Source organism: Narcine bancroftii, chromosome 9 (genome assembly GCF_036971445.1).
Source record: "Narcine bancroftii isolate sNarBan1 chromosome 9, sNarBan1.hap1, whole genome shotgun sequence".
NCBI lineage: Eukaryota > Metazoa > Chordata > Chondrichthyes > Torpediniformes > Narcinidae > Narcine > Narcine bancroftii.
In genome coordinates, this window is record NC_091477.1 from 61445514 (window position 1) to 61462027 (window position 16514).

General features: G+C 43.3%; 1 protein-coding gene and 1 long non-coding RNA gene across 4 annotated transcripts in view; one reads left to right on the plus strand and one right to left on the minus strand.

Annotated features, from left to right (window-relative positions):
* LOC138743696 (uncharacterized) overlaps positions 1–13634 on the plus strand; it is an 85197-nt gene extending 71563 nt beyond the window's left edge. For both annotated transcript variants that reach the window (XR_011345022.1, XR_011345020.1), the window contains exons 7-8: positions 11006–11125; positions 12766–13634. This is a non-coding gene — a long non-coding RNA (uncharacterized lncRNA). The remainder of the gene's footprint in view (positions 1–11005; positions 11126–12765) is intronic.
* The window catches only part of LOC138743694 (NLR family CARD domain-containing protein 3-like), a 120254-nt gene that overhangs the window by 94424 nt on the left and 9316 nt on the right, over positions 1–16514 (minus strand). The gene's annotated exons all lie outside the window — the stretch shown is intronic.

Sequence of the window (16514 nt, forward strand, 5' to 3'; positions counted from 1 at the left end):
TGGGTAGCCCCAGTATCTCTGAGAATTTTAACTGGAACCTGTAGTTATCCCTCCTTTACTGAAACAATGCTCTCTGACACAAAAGGTTTGAAAACATCCATGACACCCTTACCAGGTCTGGAACCTCTATTCTCATTAAATTCAACTGTCCGAATACACACTTTTGGAAAAACCTCTTTTTCTCATCTCTTTTTCAACATTAAACTATTTATCTGCATTTCAGAGCTGCAGGCAGTTCTGTATGCAATCTGCAACATAAAGTCTTGATCCATTCCTAATAATCCTTGCCTTGCTTGGAGATTTTCCAGCCCCATCACTAATCTGTCTCGCAGTGCCTGATTTAGAAAATGTTCAAAATGATAGTGCTCCACCAGTTTGCGCAATGCTGCCAGGTATTCATTTACTGTTTCTCCTGGTCCTTGTCTCCTACTAAGAGAGCGAATTAGGGATATGGAGTTGCAGATTGATGAACTGCGGCTTGTAAGGGAGAGTGAGGAGTTAATCAACTCAACTTTCAGGGCGGTAAATACTCCAGAACCCGTGTCAGGTAAGTGGGAAACCGTCAGGGTGGGGGAAAGAAAAAAACGAGAAAAATGGAGAGCACACCAGTGACTATCCCACTCAGCAACGGTTATGTTGTGTTGGATTCTGTTGAGGGAGATGACCGGACAGAAGATGGCCACGGGCACCAGGTCAATGGCAATGAGCCTGGCAGAGTGGTGGAAAAGAAAAGGAAAAGGAGAAATGCAGCAGTTATTGGGGACTCCATTGTCAGGTGTACGGACAGGAGGTTCTGTGAGCCAGATAAGTATACCTGCATGGTGTGCTGCCTCCCTGGTGCAAGGGTACGAGATATCACAAATCGGGTCCAAAATATTCTGAAAGGAGAGGGAGAGCAGCCTGATGTCTTGGTACATGTGGGTACAAACGACATTGACAAGAAAAGGGAGGAGGTAATGAAAAGGGATTACAGTGAGGTGGGACGAAAGCTGAAAGACAGGAATGCTAGGGTGGTGATCATGGGATTACTACCTGTTCCAAATGCAAATGATGAAAAGAATGTAAGGATAAGGAAAATGAATGTGTGGCTGAAGTGCTGGTGTACAAGGCAAGGATTTGGCTTCTTCGATCATTGGTATCTCTTTTGGGGAAGGCATGATCTTTACAAGAGGGACGGGTTGCACCTAAATCCAAAAGGTGACAACATTTTGGCAAGTATGTTTGGTACAGCAGTGGGGCAAGGTTTAAACTAATTTGGCAGGGGTATGGGAACCAGAGTGATAGGGAAAAGGGTAGGGAAGATAAAGTAATGGCCAGGAAAAGTAAAATAGGAAAAATAATGTTGGGAGGAGAAAGTAAAAAAATCAGATGGTGCAGTGAGTTTTTGGGTCAATGATAGTGTTAATGGGCAACTAAAGCGGCATCGTCTGCAAAGAGTAGTTCACGGACAAGTTTCTCTTGTGTCTTGGTGTGAGCTTGCAGGCGCCTCAGATTGAAGAGATTGCCATCCATGCGGTACCAGATGTAAACAGCGTCTTCATTGTTGAGGTCTTTCATGGCTTGGTTCAGCATCATGCTGAAGAAGATTGAAAAGAGGGTTGGTGCGAGAACACAGCCTTGCTTCACGCTATTGTTAATGGAGAAGGGTTCAGAGAGCTCATTGCTGTATCTGACCCGACCTTGTTGGTTTTCGTGCAGTTGGATAATCATGTTGAGGAACTTTGGGGGACATCCGATGCGCTCTAGTATTTGCCAAAGCCCTTTCCTGCTCACGGTGTCGAAGGCTTTGGTGAGGTCAACAAAGGTGATGTAGAGTCCTTTGTTTTGTTCTCTGCACTTTTCTTGGAGCTGTCTGAGGGCAAAGACCATGTCAGTGGTTCCTCTGTTTGCGCGAAAGCCGCACTGTGATTCTGGGAGAATATTCTCGGCGACACTAGGTATTATTCTATTTAGGAGAATCCTAGCAAAGATTTTGCCTGCAATGGAGAGCAGCGTGATTCCCCTGTAGTTTGAGCAGTCTGATTTCTCGCCTTTGTTTTTGTACAGGGTGATGATGATGGCATCACGAAGGTCCTGAGGCAGTTTTCCTTGGTCCCAACAAAGCTTGAAAAACTCAAGCAGTTTGACATGCAGAGTTTTGCCGCCAGCCTTCCAGACCTCTGGGGGGATTCCATCCATACCTGCTGCTTTGCCACTTTTCAGTTGTTCAGTTGCCTTATATGTCTCATCCTGGGTGAGGACCTCATCCAGCTCTAGCCTTAGGGGCTGTTGAGGGAGCTGGAGCAGGGCGGAATCTTGGACTGAGCGGTTGGCACTGAAAAGAGATTGGAAGTGTTCTGACCATCGGTTGAGGATGCCAGCTCTTCAACGCTTGACGTCCTGTTTTGCGGAAACTGCCAAAATGTTTAGCCTGGAAGTCAGCCTGAAGAAAACGGAGGTCCTCCATCAGCCAGCTCCCCACCATGACTACCAGCCCCCCCACATCTCCATCGGGCACACAAAACTCAAAACGGTCAACCAGTTTACCTATCTCGGCTGCACCATTTCATCAGATGCAAGGATCGACAACGAGATAGACAACAGACTCGCCAAGGCAAATAGCGCCTTTGGAAGACTACACAAAAGAGTCTGGAAAAACAACCAACTGAAAAACCTCACAAAGATTAGCGTATACAGAGCCGTTGTCATACCCACACTCCTGTTCGGCTCCGAATCATGGGTCCTCTACCGGCATCACCTACGGCTCCTAGAACGCTTCCACCAGCGTTGTCTCCGCTCCATCCTCAAAATTCATTGGAGCGACTTCATCCCTAACATCGAAGTACTCGAGATGGCAGAGGCCGACAGCATCGAGTCCACGCTGCTGAAGATCCAGCTGTGCTGGGTTGGTCATGTCTCCAGAATGGAGGACCATCGCCTTCCCAAGATCGTGTTATATGGCGAGCTCTCCACTGGCTACCGTGACAGAGGTGTACCAAAGAAGAGGTACAAGGACTGTTTAAAGAAATCTCTTGGTGCCTGCCACATTGACCACCACCAGTGGGCTGATATCGCCTCAAACCGTGCATCTTGGCGCCTCAGAGTTAGGCGGGCAGCAACCTCCTTTGAAGAAGACCGCACAGCCCACCTCACTGACAAAAGACAAAGGAGGAAAAACCCAACACCCAAACCCAACCAACCAATTTTCCCCTGCAACCGCTGCAACCGTGTCTGCCTGTCCCGCATCGGACTTGTCAGCCACAATCGAGCCTGCAGCTGACGTGGACTTTTACCCTCTCCATAAATCTTCGTCCGCGAAGCCAAGCCAAAGAGAATGATAGTGTTAAGAAAATTACAAAGAAAAATAGTGGGCAGAATAATCAAAAGAAAAGGTTACAGAAGTCACTCGATATTAAAAGGACAAAGAGCATAAGGGCACTTTATCTGAATGCCCGCAGTATTAGAAATAAGGTTAGTGAACTTGAGGCGCGTGCCTATGATTTGGTAGCCATCACGGAAACATGGCTACAAGGTGACCCTAAATGGAATAAAAGTTTCAAGAGTATCAGGTGGTGCAAAGAGATAGACAGGATGGTAAGGGAGGTGGAGTTGCACTCTTAATCAAAGATGAGCTCCAGGCAGTAGTGAGGAAAGATCAAAAGAGCATAATGTTGAGTCCATTTGGGTAGAGATAAAGAATAACAAAGGGAAAAAAATTATTGGTGGGTGTTACCTATCGCCCACCAAATAACAATAGTTTAGTGGTAAAGGAAATAAATAGAGAGATAAGTGAGGCATGTAATAATGATACGGCAGTAGTCATGGTGGACTTTAACTTCCACATAGATTGGGGAAATCAAGTTGGTCGTGGGAGTCTGGAAGAGGACATCATAGAATGCATCCGCGATAGCTTTCTTGAGCAGTATGTTAAGGGACCCACAAAAGAAAATGCTCTCCTGGATCTAGTGTTGTGCAATGAGATAGGTAGAGTAAATGATGTAATAGTCAGAGACCATCAGGGAAATAGCAATCATAGTATGATTGAATTTCTCATTCAGATGGAAGGGGAAATAGTTAGATCTAAAACTAATATATTATGCTTAAACAGGGGTGACTACCATAGGATGAGGGAGGAATTGGGCAGAGTGGATTGGGAGCACAGGCTAATTGATGAAACAGTTGAGGAACAGTGGAAGATTTTCAAAGAAATATTTTGTAATGCTGAACAAAAATATATTCTGGTCAGGAAAAAGGGCAGCAAGGGAGGGAAAAAATTAACCGTGGTTAACAAAGGAAATAAAGGAGAGTATAAAATTGAAGGTGCAGGTGTACAAAGCTGCAAAGAGCAGTGGGAAACTGGAAGATTGGGAAAACTTTAAGAGACAACAAGGGGTTACAAAGCAGGTAATAAGAAATGGGAAAAATGATTATGAAAGTAAATTGGCACAAAATATAAAAACAGAAAGCAAAAAATTTTATAAATATATAAAACGGAAGAGGGTGGCCAGAGTTAACATAGGACCCTTGGAGGATGAGAAAAGAAAACTGGTAGCAAAAAATGAGGAAATGGCCGAGGCATTAAACAAATATTTTGCGTCAGTCCAGCATGCCCAAGTGCGGAGTTAAGAATGCGAATGTTGGGGAGGGCCTTGATAAAATAGTTGTTACAAAGGAAGTAGTGATGGAGAAACTAATGGGACTAAAGCCAGACAAATCACCTGGTCCTGATGATATGCATTCAAGGGTTCTGAAGGAAATGGCAGAAGTTATAGTTGATGCATTGGTGGTCATATACCAAAATTCCTTGGATTCTGGGTAGGTCCCGGCAGACTGGAAGACAGCAAATGTCACGCCACTTTTTAAGAAGGGATGTAGGCAGAAGACTGGAAATTATCAGCCAATTAGCTTGATGTCTGTGATTGGAAAAAATGCTTGAAGCCATCATTAAAGATGAAATAGTGAAACTTTTGGAACGTAAGGATTCAACCAGGTAGACGCAGCATGGTTTTAGAATGGGAAGATCTTGTTTGACAAACTTGTTAGGATTCTTTGAGGATATAATGGGTGCGGTGGATAGAGGGGAACAGGTTGATGTTGTATATTTGGATTTCCAGAAAGCATTTGATAAGGTGCTGCACAAGAGACTTATCAGTAAGTTACAGGAAAGTGGAGTCCTGGGAAGTATATTGGCCTGGATTGAAAACTGGTTGTCTGATAGGAGGGAGAGAGTCGGGATAAATTGAAGTTTTTCAGGTTGGCAGAGAGTGGTAAGTGGGGTGCCGCAAGGGTCAGTGTTAGGCCCACAACTGTTCATCATTTACATTGATGACTTGGAGGAGGAGACAAAATGTGGTGTAGCCAAGTTTGCGGATGACAGCAAATTGAGTGGAAGAGCAAATTGTAATGAGGATGTGGAGAGTCTGCAGAGGGATATAGTTAAGCTGGATGAGTGGGCAAAGGTCTGGCAGATGGAATACAATGTGAAATAAGTGTGAGGTTATCCACTTTGGCAAGAAAAATAAAAGAGCTGAATATTATTTAAAGGGTGAAAAACTACAGCATGCTGTTGTGCAGAGGGACTTGGGAGTGCTTGTGCATGAATCGCAAAAAGTTAGGTTGCAGGTGCAGCAGGTTATTAAGAAGGCAAATGGAATGTTGGCTTTCATTGCTAGAGGAATTGAATTCAGGAGTAGGGAGGTAATGTTGCAACTGTATAAGGTACTGGTGAGACCAGAGTTCAGAAGAATGAGAGGAGATCTTATAGAAACATATAGGATTATGAAGGGAATGGATAGGATAGATGTAGGAAGGTTTTTTGAGCTGGCCGGAGAAACTAAAACGAGAGGACATAGTCTGAAGATTCGGTGGAGTAGATTTAGGACAGAGATGAGGAAAAATAGTTTTTCCAGAGAGTAGTGAATGTTTGGAATTCTCTAACCAGGGAAGTGGTTGAGGCTGCCTCATTAAACATATTTAAAATTCAGTTAGATAAATTTTTACATGATAGAGGAATTAGGGGATATGGGGAGAAGGAAGGTAGGTGGAGTAGGGTCATAAATTAGATCAGCCGTGATCATATTGAATGGCGGAGCAGGCTCGATGGGCCATTTTTGGCCTACTCCTGTCCTACTTCCTATGTTCCTATGTTTCATAGAATCATTGCCTTTCTGCCATAACTGGTAGTTTGGGGCTTAAATGGTTCCTTAGAGCTGTGCATAATTCATTGAATGTCTTCATCCCTGGATTCTCTGTGGCCAGCAGGTCTTAAGGTGTTCGAATGTTTTGCTATTTTGCCTATTATACTGAAGAAGAAGGCACAATATTGTGGGCTATGCAGTAGTGGTTAAACCGTTCTGCATAGTTATCCCAACTTTCTTACGCTTCGTTGAATTCCCCGAACTTTCCCTCTGCCATCATGGTGCACTTTCACCTTGATCTTTTGGCAGAAATTTGTTGGGGTTGATAGGTAGTTGTTTTCTACATTTCTTTTGTTGTTTTCCTTCTCACGGTTGGTACATAGAGTATGTGTAGGGTTCATTTTGTTCTTTGTCACCATTGTTCTGAATGCACTCACACATTTAAAACTTGGAGACGTGATGCTTTCTCATCCTTTACTTCTATGAGACTAACCTGGCTACTGACACATAGGGTTTTATATATGGAAGGCTGACATCATGACATGGGCGTCATGACGTCCAGAAGAGGGCAGGCTTATACCCTACAGGACTAACATCTGTATCTCACCCACAGTTCAGAGACTATCTGGTCCATGCAGTCAAAAAATACCGAAAAGACAAAAAGAAACAGAACAGGAGGAAGAGGTGCAAAGAAAGCTGTCACAAATGCATCTCAAGGAGCTCAGAAATAAGGACCATGAGAAAGGCAAAAAAATGCTGCTTGTAACAACAGACTTGGTTGTGACAACTGAAATGAGTGATATGCCAGAAGGTAATGAGATCTACAGCAGAGCAAGGCAGGGGCCAGAGAATCCCATGCCAGTGTTTAATGTCTTTGGGGGAGCATTTCCTCAAATGCCCCATCAGGAATTGTTTAAGGCAAAACAACAGTCCAGACAGAATTGGGGTCCCAAGGAGGAGGGGGGCAGAGAGGCTATGGGTAGAAGGAAGCAGGGAAGAGCCAGGAGGATAGAGAAAGTGAAAAGTCATGTTGGGGTTGTAACCAGCAGGGACATGTTAAAAGAAACTGCCCACCCCATTTCCATGAGAATCCAAGGGAGAGAACAGTACTTCAACCCAAGACCAGCCCCAGCAGGTGCAGCCGGAAAAGTGAACCCCTCTGTGGGTATTAGGGGTGCCCAGAGAACCCGGATGGGGAATGACATTATCCAATGATAACACAGGAGGCAGAAGAAGAACCCATGGTTCAGGTTAATTTAGAGGGTTAACACCGATGATAGACACTGGAGCCACATGTACTTCTGTACAACCACAGTCCACCTCCCACCTTCCCATGAGAGGAAAATTTGTTAAAACTGTAGTGTTCTTGGGGGAAACACAGTTAACAAGATACATAGCCCCAGTACGTTTGGAAATGGCCAATAAGGAAATAGTACTGCCAGTATTAGTGTCTAAAGGAATGCCAGTCAACCTGTTGGGCAGAGATGCCCTGTTAAAACTGGAATTAAAACTAGAATGTACCAGAAAGGGATTGAGTGTGGAAGGAACAAGTGCTCAGTTAACAATGCAGGTATTTGGAAAAGCCAACAGGTTTTGGATAGGAGATATAGATAAAATTTGGGAAATCCTGGGGAAAGTGGAAAGGGGAAAGCTTGCCATATTGCCCAGGGTCGTGCCCCCTAAAATGTACAGTGATCTTCGATGGAACACAGAACAAGGTGTTAGAGGAAGCGGCTGGCACCACCTAAAAGGAAAAGTGATAATAATTGGGAGACAGGGGGTAGCTCTGCAAATTAAATGGAATACTTTTCTAGAAAGATGTATAGGATACCAGGAGCTGCATCCCATGTAACGTTGCTTGTAAACGAGGAACACCAGTCCAAAGATTTGGGGCCCCTGGTGTAACAAGCAAGTGACATCACTGACTGGAAGCAAATTACACCCAAGATCTGGAAATCTGAAGACCATAATTACATCAGTGCCATAGTGAACATAGACATAAAAGGGGTGCCGAAAATTGTCGAGATAACACCTCAACAGAACATGTCAGTGGTCAGGAAAAAAAGCACAGCAGAAAAACAGCAGGTTAGATGAATCACATCCATCCTGTGGACACATCATGATACAGACATGGGAAGAGTAAGATCAGCAAGTCCGGTGGAAGTAAAGTTAAAACAGGGAGTAATTCCACCCAGAAGACCACAGTATCCTCTGAGGCCGGAACCAGAGGAGGGTATCACACCGATTATACAAGGGTTGCTGGAAGCAGGAGTCCTTAAAAAGATGTAACACCCTGTTATTACCTGTTTTAAAGACAGACAAGACTAAATGGAAATTAGTGCATGATTTACGAGCAGTCAATGAGGTGGTGCAAAACTGGCCAGCAGTGGTTCCAAATCCACAAACATTTTTGACTAATATCCCACCTAAGGTGTCTTGTTTCTCAGTGATTGATCTGTGTTCAGCATTTTTTAGTGGACCAGTCAGTATTGTTTGCATTTACCTACAGATGCACTCAGTACACCTATACTAGGATGCCATGTGTTCATTCAGGTACTGAAGGCAGATTTGGAGAGTACACTAATGCAGTATATGGGTGATTTATTGGTCTGCTCCGAGAGCATGGAGCAGCGTGAACAAGACACTATAACCCTTTTGGAAAAACTGGCTTAAGGAGGCCACAAGGTGTCCAGAAAAAAGCTGTAATTTTGCAACCAACAGGTGAAATACCTGGCCAAACTGATATCTAAAGGAGCAAAGGCAATAGCATCAGACCAGATTGAGGCGATAAAAAAGGCTCCTAAACTCCAGATAGCAGGGCAGATGATGACATTTCTGGGAATGGCAGGATAGTTCAGACTGGATTGGAGAATGTGCTGAAATTGTGATGCCATTAAGAAAGATTGTGAAGGAAACACAAACCTGAGGAATGTCTTGCAGAAGAATGAAGAGGCAGAGACAGCTTTTAATACCATTAAGCAGAAATTGCAGTCAGCCGCAGCTCTGGCCCTGCCCAATTACGAGAAAGTTTCTCACCTGTATGTGTCCAACAGGCAGGAGGGCTATGCTGCTGCGGTACTAATGTAGGAGATGGGTAGGAAAGGCAAAATAGCCAATAGCATACTATAGTATAAGGTTGGGTGAGGTAGCCCAGGGATACCCAACCAGTTACCAGGGACTGGCTGCATTACACTATGCATATAAGAAGGCATCATCTATGACTTTGAGCTATCCTAAGATCTTCTACACTTACCAAAAGGAAACAGAACTTTTGGAAATGGGAAAATTTGTGTTAACTCCAGCTAGAATAACGGCATTTCAAATGTTACTGACATTTCCAGACATAACCATACAGAGATTCACTACAAATAACATAGCTGATTATGTCCCGTTTGGTCATGGGGGAGACCCCATGATTGTGTAGGAAGAACTATGACATTTGCTAAGTTAAGAGCAGATTTGCAGTCAGAACCATTGGAGGATGCGGACAAGAAGGTCTTGTTTGTGGATGGCAAGGGAAATCATGTAGGGTTTGCAGTGGTACAACAGGACCAGTCAGACTTTAGGGTAATCAGAATGGAAGCTTGCCCGCAACCTTGTTCTGCCCAGTTGGCAGAAATTAAGGCTTTAACAGCAGCATGTGAAATGATGGAAGGTGAAAAAAGTTGCTGTTTACACAGATTCAGCATTTGCTCATGGGGTGTGTCACTTGTTTGGGGCAGTTTGGAAACAGAGAGGTTTTAAGAAAAACAATGGAGACCCCTACAACATTATCAGCAAATATCAGTTTAATAAAAGCATTAACGAAGCCTGGAGCCCTGGCTATCGTTAAATGTCAGGCACATAAGAAAGTAAATGATGTAATAACAATGGGAAATCAGGCTGCGAATGAAGCAGCCAGGAAAGCCTCTGGATGTGAGTCAGCTGTTATTGCACCTCAGGTGAGTTTGGATCCAGAACCCACACAGGAGGATGGAATTGAAATGCAAGGCAAGGCGACTTAGCAGAGCCGACAATGTGGAGACAGTGGGGAGCTAAGCAGAACCCGGAAGGTCTGTGGACCAATGATGAAGTTTATGGGTAGCACCCACCCCTTTGTTGACTGCATTAATTTCAGAAGCGCATGGACTAGATCATTGCACAAGAGGGGAGGTGATAAGGAAAGTAAACAGGATGGATTCTTGTCACTTTATTTACAGGCCTTGGTTGATCACATCTTATTGCAATGTGAGGTGTGTGCACAAAACAATGTCAGAAAGGAAATAACAAGTCCTAAAGGTCACATTCCTATAGCTGAAGGACCATTCAGACACTTGGTGATCGATTATGTGGACAAGATAAAGCTGGTAAGATGGAAAAGGTACATGCTGGTGATAATTGACAGGTTTTGCAGATGGGTAGAAGCAATGCCCTTTAAGAATTTAGGTGGAGGAACAGTGGTGAAATTTTTGACACATGAAGTAATGCCAACATTTGGTTATACCTACACAAATCAGTTCAGTTAATGGATCAGCCTTTATTCAAAAGACAGTCAAACTGGCATTACAGACTTTAAGAATAAAGCAGAGGTTTGGATGTGTATATCACATTCAGTCACAAGGTATGGTAGAAAGAATCAATGGAACTTTGAAAGCTAAGTTGAATAAAATTTGTGCAAGCACTAACCTTAATTTGGTTGATGCATTACCAATAGCATTGGTATGCTGGTTAACCATATGCAGATTAACAGTGTGACACATTTGACACCACATGAAATGCTCACTGGCAGACCCATGCCGGTACCAAACTGGAGAGGCCCATACAAAGGGCCAAGCTTGGAACAATTAGAGATGGAACTCAAACAGTACATGTAACAGGACACTATGATCCACAAGTCTATTTGTGCACAGGAAAAACAAAAGGAGCAGGAGAAAGATTGGGAAGAAGGACCTATTAAACATGAAGACCAGGTTTATGTGCGAGTGTTCCGAAGAAAGTGGAATGAGTCTAGAAGAGAGGGACCATTCAAGGTAACTAAGGCATCACCTACTGCTGTTCAAGTAGAAGGTAAAACCACATGATATCATCTCAGCCTTTGCACGGGTGCAACCTGACCTTGAGCCTGATTCTGAACCTGATATTAAGCCTGACGCAAGTGAAAGAGAGAAAGGGACGATATAGGACGAACTGGAAGATTCAACTAGTGATACCTCCCCGCAAAACTTTGATCAAGTAGTAAGTGAGGTTTTTGGAGCCACTGGAAGCAGCAGGGATGAATTGGTGGGAAATAGGTTTTCTCCTGCTAGTGTGGATGAGGGCAGTTTGGGCATCATGGCCCATGATGAAGATCTGGAAACCATCAATTTGGCAGATTTGGCCTGGTAATACATCACAAAAATTGAGAGAAAAAGCTAGGAAAGTGAGGAGTATAGAATCTAACTTCTCATCATGGTCACGTACAAAATAACCCCTGGTATCAATGAACAAATTACACGGTAGTAACAATGGTCAGGCAGGGCTGTTATCTTTGCTCCAAGGCAGAGCTGGTCTGAATGTAGTATCCATGCCCTATAATACGTCCACCTGTTCTCGGTGGACACTAGAACTTGAAGAACAATGTGCTGAATTATGCAGAGGTATGAGAAACGTGTTATGACAGGTGTGAAGTTGAAATACCCTATTGCCCTCAATGGTGTATGTTAGCCCAAGCATCTTCACAATATAGTCAGAGTCAAATCAATATACTGAGCAAGAAATGTAGCTATAGTTGGCCTTGGGCCACTAATAAAGGAAGCCAGACATTATCAGTGACACAAGTTAAGGTACAGAGATACTCGAATTATGAATGTTATATATGGATTAGCACTGGTCGCTCAGCTGGTCACTTTGAAGGAAATTTTGTAAGCACGTGGAGAAGTCAGGAGATAGAGCCAGGGATGCCCATCCAGAGCAGGATGGGTTGCCTATCGTCCTGAAGAGATCCAAGACATCCCTCTTGCAGACACGTGTAAGTTGTGTGGTATCAAAGGAGGATTAAGATCCTTTTGACTGGCAAGGATTATAATAATATTGAACATCATGGTGTCCCAGCGATACAATTTGATACTCCACAAAAGCAGTTCTTTCAATGAGAAAAGAGAGAGTATGTCCCTGCTCCAGCAGTTACAATTGATGTCATAGGGCAACTAAGGGGTATCCCAAATGAGTTTAAAGCCAGAAATGATATTGCTGTGGGACTCGAGACTGTGTTCTTCTGGGTAACACCTGCTAAAAATGCAGAATGAATCAACTATATTTATTATAACCAACAGAGATTTATTAATTACACTGATGAGGTGCTCTCTGCTTTGGGAGAGCAGTTGGAGGCAATGAGCAGAAGGCAGGCTTTGGAAAAAGGGGATGTGTGTGTCCTTTTCGGAGAACACTGTTGTACTTTTCTACCTAACAACATGAGTCCAGCAGGAACCTTTACCAAGGCAATGGATAAAATAAGAAATTTAAGGAAAGAAGTTAAACAAAATGCAGGATTCAGACACCAGTTCTTTGATTGGCTAGAAAGCAAACTAGGTGGTTGGGGAGCATGGATTACCAAGATTGCAGTAATTACTAGCATTATTGTGTTGATTGTTTCACTTGTATTGTGTTGTTTTATCCCCCTCCCCCTCGTCAGGTCCTTCCTGGAGCGTGCAGCGACAAAACAGTACCAAATGCTCCTGCAGGTTATCGGATCAGAATCTCAAGGGAAAAGGCCCCCAACAGTGTACCACTATGACCCATGTGATACATGAAGTATTCAAGAAGAGTGCAAAGAAGTTGAAAATAGTCTGTAAGGGCTCCTGAGTCTTTTTTCCTGTCCCAGAGATGAAGGGATAGGCTTTTGGCTCAGTAGCCGAAGAAATGGGAGAGAGAATACTTTGAAGACTGAGAACAAAATTTTGCAAATAACCCAGTTTTAGGGATAGCTATTGTTGTTTAATCTGACCTTTTGTGTGTGTAGTTGTTTGTCTTCTCTCTCTTCATGTGAGACCATTTAGGTCTCAAAGGGGGAACTATATGGAAAATGTACCCATGTGCTATTCATTCTGTATGCATTAATTAAAACCCTATTATGTGGCCTATTATTTTTGTAACTTTGTTTTATACTCTTAAACAATTACTTTTACATTTTCTCTGTATTGTTAGGGATGCTTAGGTATCTTGTTAGGCAAGTTATTTTGTTTATTATGGATGACAAGTTACTTTTTATCTGGTATGTATCTATGTAACCAAAGATAAGGGTGGTGAAACTGTAGCAGGACACTTGGTATGAACCCCGATAGCCACTGATAAGAGACTGGGGTAAAAGATAAACATGGCAAAATATGGTAAAAACACGTGGTCTGAAGCCTGATAAGATAAACAACTAAGAGATAATAGTGGCAAGCTAAAGAACTGACATATAGCTTGAGATAAGGAGACTGACCGAGTGTCCGGAATTGACATATAGAAAAGATAGGAGAATGATGGATTGTACATGCAAGGTTAGAATTTGAGCATAAAAAGAGGGTACTCCATGTGTCCAGCAGAGAGTTAGGGATTTATTCTCTGACTGTCTCAGCCTTATAAATAAATCTTGAAGAATTCTCCGTGTTGCCTGGTTCATTATTGGACATCAAAAAATCACGACGTTATGAGTCCAGAGGGCCCCAAACCTAACAGCAATAGAAATTCACCAAGGCAAATGGTTACTTAAACAAAAGTTACTTTTACTTTTCTTGAAACATAAAAATAGGATCAAACTTTAACATTATTATTAACTTACCTTAACCAACTTAACCCCCTTCTAATTCTAAGCGCACATGTATGTGTATGTTCAGGAAAATTATTTTATTCACAGTTCAACTTCACTTCTCATTCCTCCAAGTTCACCAGTATCAGGCAATTCTTATACTGTGCACAGAATTTAACAATTACGAATTTTCACCAGAAGAAAGGTAATTAGTTGCCGCTCAGGAAAATTCTTGTTATTTTCAGAGAGAGAAATTTGTTGCTCGTTGGACACACAAACTGATCTTCCATGATTAGTATTTCAGTGTCATGCCAAAAAAACTTGCCCCATCATGGATTTTCCATATGATAACCTCTTCTTCCAGGTCACCAGAGACTTCCTATTTGTTTCCCTTATTTCAGGAGAAACACTCTAGACAGCTATTTCCTCTTGTAAGGGTTTTTCAACAGGCTGAACTCAGAACCCACAACCCATCTTCAGAATGGGGTTTTCCACTCCAAGCTTTCAAAACCCACTGCAGAAGTCAGCTCTCTCTCTCAGAGAGAAATCCTGTTTGTTTTTGCCTTTCTCTCTGCTTGTAAAAATCACATCCTCTTGCAGCACTAACCCAATCCTTGAAAGATCTTTATCAGCACTTTGAACCTGGACTGTTTATTTATTTTAACTAAGCAAAGTCCGTTAGGATTAATGCTATCTGATTGGGATGCGGGGAGAACCCGCGGGAAAGACAAACAGATCATGGTCAGGTATTGCTGTCTGGAATGGGTTAAAAACCCGATAAAAGGGAATTCGGTATATTGGCCAAAGTTTGGATCCGATGAGGACTGGATGTGTCAGGCTTTGAACATCTAGCTCTATCAAAACCAAAGAGATAATATTGAGAGTAGAAAATATGCAGCCTGCTGGCTCAGTGGATCGGTTGATCAACTGGTTTTGAATGAAAAGGAATGTAAGGACAAGAAGGATGAGGAACCTTTTGTCCCTGAAACACAAGGATGGGATGTGTTACATTCCCTTCCTCCACCTTATGCTCCTCCTATGCCGGCTCCTATCTTTCCCCTCTCTCCTATGCTCTACCATTCTTCACCTTACCCTCCTCCCCCACAGCTAAAGAAAGGAGAAGAAAGTAGGGGTGGTATGATGACCCTTTCACAAAGTACTAGATTACCACCTCAATTGACAAGAGAGGGAGGAGACTTGGACTCAGAACAGTGTGAGACCCTCCGGGAGGAAAGGGCAGAACCCTTTGATTCATTTCCCGGAGAGCAGGAACCTAGATATTATAAAGGAGAGGATAAGCCAGAAATTAACTGGATAAGATCTTTACAGGAAGTTCCTGTGAGAGGGGGTCTCAGGTTTGTAAATGTGCCCCTGACTAGTACGGAGGTGCGTAACTTTAAGAGAGAAATGACTTCCCTGATAGAGGATCCTCAGGGATGTGCCGAACAATTAGATCAATTTTTGGGACCAAATATATATGCATGGGATGAGTTAACATCGATCTTAAGGGCTCTGTTCACTTTGGATGAATGTGGAATGATTCGCCAGGCAGTGATTAGAGTCTGGGATAGTGAACACCAAGGGGGACCAGAGGCGATACCTGGGGAACTTAAATTCCCCCTGGCAAAACCAAATTGGGAAAGAATACTAATGATAGTCACACATTAATGGAGGAATATAGGGTTAATCTGATAAAAGGAATTAGGGAATCTGTTCCAAAAGGACAGAATTTTAAGAAAGCATTTGAGGTTCCCCAAGGTCCCGAGGAGACCCCTTCTGCATTTCTGAACAGATTGCATACGGCCATACAGCAATATGGGGGTCTGGATATAGAATCCCCAGCAGGTGAACAATTGGTATTAACGGGCTTCGTTACAAACTGAGCCCCAGACATTAGAAGGAAATTGCAGAAGACTGAGAATTGGCATGAACAGGGAATAACACAGCTTTTACAGATCACACAAAGGGCATACGTCCAGAGGTCTGAGGATAAACAGAAAGGAAAGCCTAAAATTTTGATGCAGGCAGTCAAGGAAGTCGTGGAGGGACAGCAAGGAAAGGGAAGGGGCTGTGTGCCAGCTCCTGGACATTGGGAGTAGCGCCGGGAGGTGGAGAGTAGAAACTACAGCAGGGGCAAGGGTAGAGGGGAATTCCGGGGACGACGACCGTTCCCGGGACCTCGTGGTAATCCCGGTAGGAATTGGGAAGCAGGAGCATTAGTTTGCTACCATTGTAAAAAGGAGGGACATTTTAAGAGAGAATGCCCAATGCAAGCCAGAGAGACGCGATATCACACCCTGATGGAAGCAGATTATGAATAGGGGGGTCATGGTTCTCAGTCAATACACACCATGGGGCTGCATGGAGAACCATTGGTATATTTAAGCGTAGGACCCCACAGTGACAAGATAACCTTTTTAGTAGATTCTGGGGCAGCCCGGTCTAGTACTTAACAACCACCCGAGGGTGTTAAGATAGAGGGGACCGTAATGATTTCGGGAGTAGGAGGAAGAGATTTTACGGTCACTGTATTAAGGGATGTAAGAATACAAATGGGAGAAAAGATAATAACAGAGGATATTTTACTAGTTCCCCAAGCTGGAGTTTGTTTGTTAGGACGAGATTTACAGGACCAATTGGCTATCAGCACC